We start from the raw sequence: 3,845 nt of genomic DNA on the forward strand, positions 1-3,845 counted from the left end.
GGGGGGAGAGGCTGAGGTCCCCACCCGCACACGTGCCATTTTCCAACTCCTCACTGAGCCCCAAACTCTCCCAGACTGCTGCAAACGGGAGGGAGAGGAACTCAAAACCCCATGGAGACGAGGCCTGAGCATCCACCATGTGTGGGGCCTGGAGCAAGGGGTGTGAAGACCCCGGCCCTGGCCTCTGCCCCTATCCGTGTGGGTTCCACCCCTGCCTCCACTGGGGCAAGGGCTCACTTGTGGGTACACTGGGCACACACAGCCTGGATCTGTCCACACCCCTGCAAACGCCTCGTACCTCAAGTGAGATTCACCCTCAGAGGGGAGAGGCCCTAGGAATGGGCTGGGATCTGATGGGGAAGTGGAGGGGGGGCGGTTCTGGGCATGTGCAATGTGCTCTTGCAGGAGCCTGTGTCCTGGGAGTGGGTGGCATCCATTTGGCTTGGGGAGCCCCTCAGAGGCAGGAAGTGGCGGTGGGGCTCTAAAGCAGGAAACCCCAGGCAGGGCCAGGACTGTGTGTGAGGCCAGCACTGCCTAGGTGTCCCATGGGCAGGGAGCCACCTGCCCCTCTCAAGGGCTGGCTCTCCAGCTGCCCTGGCCTGGGATTGCCATGGTCCCCACCCTAGCACAGGGACCAGAAGTGACAGGAAGAGGAGGCCAAGGTCTCAGTGCGGCATCTGCATCCTCATGTGCCAGTGGACTCCCAATGTGGACATGAGCTTAGAATGGGAACATTCTAGAACTGGCAGTCATCAGCTCCTGTGTTGACAGTCTCATCCATTGAGGGCTAGGACCACTAGACTCCCCCAGGCCCGCGCTCATGGTAAGCTCACATCTGTCAGGCCCAACGTGGCAGATCTGGAACCCTCCAGATTTATGCCATCCCAGTAGCTTAAAAAAAGGGAGAGGGAGAAAGAGATAGAAACATCAATGATGAGAGAGAATCATCCACTGGCTGCCTCCTACATGCCCTCCTTTTCTTACTGGAGAATCTTAGAGGGGAGTAGACTGGAGGGCGCCTCTGTCCTCCAAGGCTGCCCCCCCTTTCTGGGGCAGGAGTTGGTGGGTCCTGTGGGACAAGGCCTTCATCCCTGCTGGATGCAGCAGATGCCAACCCGTCTCCCCTTCCTGGAGAGGTAAACCTTTGAACTTCAGATTTCATTGGCGATATTTGTTAGGGGGCCTCTGATTAAGATTCACCTCGCACCCCAGGGTCTGCTGCTCAGGCAGCTGGAACAGTGGGGTTGAGACGCTCTTGCCCCGCCCCCACCCACTCCCACCCCTTGCCCAGTATCCTGCACGGCTCCCACTGAGAGCCCTCTGCTCTAGGGCAGGGAGGCCATCGGGTGAAGCTGCCTGGCTCGCTGTACATTTCTGCACAGAGTGAGATGCTTCGTGTGGCGGCTGCCTCGGCCTCCACTGCCTGCCAGCCTGTCCGTGGCTCAGTGGGGCCAGTGTCTGTCAATTGGTCGCATTTTCCAACCTGTTTTCCAAGCACTGACATATGGCTGAGGCCCTGCTGGGATCTATGGCCAAGTTTCCCCCACGATCAGGAGGTTGGCTCTTGCTGCATGCAGTGTCTGAGTCTGCCCCAGGCCCTATGGTCTCCTCTGAACACCCCCACACCTCTGCACGCTCCGCCCCCCAAGAAGGGTTCTTTAGTCCCATTTTCAGCCCCTGACCTGCACAAGCCTCCCTCACAGAACCCAGGGACTCTGGGCAGGAATGACCCTTAGAGAGCTGTTCACTCCTTCACTGTAGCAACCCATCCCTCCACATCCTTACTTGCCCCCCACCCCCAACCCTGGGCTTGTACACCTAAGACAGGGAGCTCCCTCCCTTTTCAGGCAGCAAGCTAGTATTTAGACAGTGCCCTCTGGGAGAAGTACTTCCTTGTATTGAGCTTGAGTCCACATTTCCAGAAGTTTCTACCACTCGGCCCTTTCTTCCCCACAGCAGTCTCTGTTGCCATCCCAGCCTCCAGCTTTTCCATTAGAGGGTGCCTGGGAGGCACCATGATCAGGGGGGGATGTGGGCTGGGAGGCTGGAGCCTGCTGCTGCGTGCTCAGCAGCATCTCCATGGGCTGAGGGCTGGCCAGCAGGTCCTCTTATGTAGGCGGATGGACTCTATCGCCCCTTGAGATGTTCTTCTCTGCCCTCAAGGCCCTGCCAATCTCTCTGCGTCCCACCCTGTGCCGTAGACAGAGCTGCTGAGTTGGGAATGGGCTGCTTAGAGTACTGGCTCCATCGGGCTGGGTGGAGAAGAGGAATTTTCTTCCAGAATACACAGGGGCTGGTTTCTTCCTGATTCTCAGGAGCAGAGGATATGGGGAGGGTGGGGGAGGCTACCACACTGCCGTGGTTTCTCCCGCCAAATTCCCCAGTCCTAGGAAAGATCCACAGAAAAGAACCCACAAAAATTTGAACGTCTGAGCTGGGGCTGTGATTGCAATGAAATTTTTTAAAAAGAAAGAAAAACAAAAAGAGAAAAAGATTTAGAAAACAACCCAAAGTCCCTATAGCCCTCAGCGGCCAGAAGGGCCCAAGGCAGCAGCCCCATGGGAGGGGCAGGAGGAGGGGGTCTTAAGGTGCTTTGCCTGTCATTGGGTCCCTGGGCCCCTGGGCCCCTGGGTCAGGGCTGGCTGTCCCTTCAGCTCAAGTTCAGAGGCTCTGAGGCTCCGAGGCTCCGTGTCCGCAGAATAGATTGGAATTACAAACTGTTCAATAAGGCCTCAGGCCCTACCCCACAAGGCCAGGCCGGGGTCCCTTCCTGTTAGCCCAGATTCCTGCCCACCCCCTCCTCCCAGACAGAGCTGAGCCCTCTCCTGTCACTCAGCTGACTGTAGTTGCTTCCTGCTAGGTCCCCAGGTCTCCCTGCCTCTAGACTTGTACCCTGATCCCACCCTTCAGGAAATGGCAGGGGGAGGGATAGACCCTGGAGAGGACAGAGGAAGGCTGGTAGCCGCTGCCTGCCACTGGCTCCCCACTCCTTGGGCATTAGCCACCCTCCAGCTCCTTCCCACTTAATCTGATCAGCAGGTCTTGCGGATGTGGGCATTCACTGAGCTGGGGGCTTTAAAAATATGGGAGATGACCAGCTGACAAATTTCATTCCAGATTATTTTGAGAGATGCAAAGAAATGTGAGTGGACAGGGCAGAAAGGAGCCACAGAGCCTTCCATGAAGGCCAAAGGCTGTCTAGGGGAGGAGGAGGGGGAAATAGCAGGGCCCAGCATAATAACAATAAACTTTTATTCGTACATAGTGCTTTTTATGTGCCAGGCACTGTATTAGGTATTTAACAACCCAATGAAGAAAGTGCTCTCATTATTCCCATTAAGTGAGGGCAAGTGAGGTTAGGTAACCCGCCCCAAATCACACAGCTAGTGACTGTTGGGGTCGGATTCGAACTCAAGAAATTCCCCTTTAACTCCAGTTGTGTGGGAAACAGGAGATGGAGCACAGCTCTGGGAGACTGGACACAAGTCCCAGTTCCATTCAGTGCCCAAAGCTCCCCTTCGTCCTCCCAGGGAGAACCCGACCAAGGAGCGCCCTCTCCTGGAGGAGGCTCTCCCGCATGCGTCACCGATCTGGTCGCCCACGCAAGTGACGCGAGCCAGGCTGGTGACTGAGAGCCCGCCCAGGCTCCGCCCACTGCCTCGCCCCGCCCCTCTCTGGCGCGTGAGAAACCCAATGGGAAGGCGCGGTGGAGGCCCCGCCCCGTCTCAGACTGGTGGGCGGCAGGACTGCGGCTACTGCGTGATTGGCAGCAACGCTGGCCTGTGAGCCCCGGGCGCCACGAAGAGCCTGAAACATGGCCGAGCTGGGTGCTGCTGCTGGTGCTG

Source organism: Myotis davidii, unplaced genomic scaffold, assembly GCF_000327345.1.
Source record: "Myotis davidii unplaced genomic scaffold, ASM32734v1 scaffold462, whole genome shotgun sequence".
In the NCBI taxonomy this organism is placed as follows: domain Eukaryota; kingdom Metazoa; phylum Chordata; class Mammalia; order Chiroptera; family Vespertilionidae; genus Myotis; species Myotis davidii.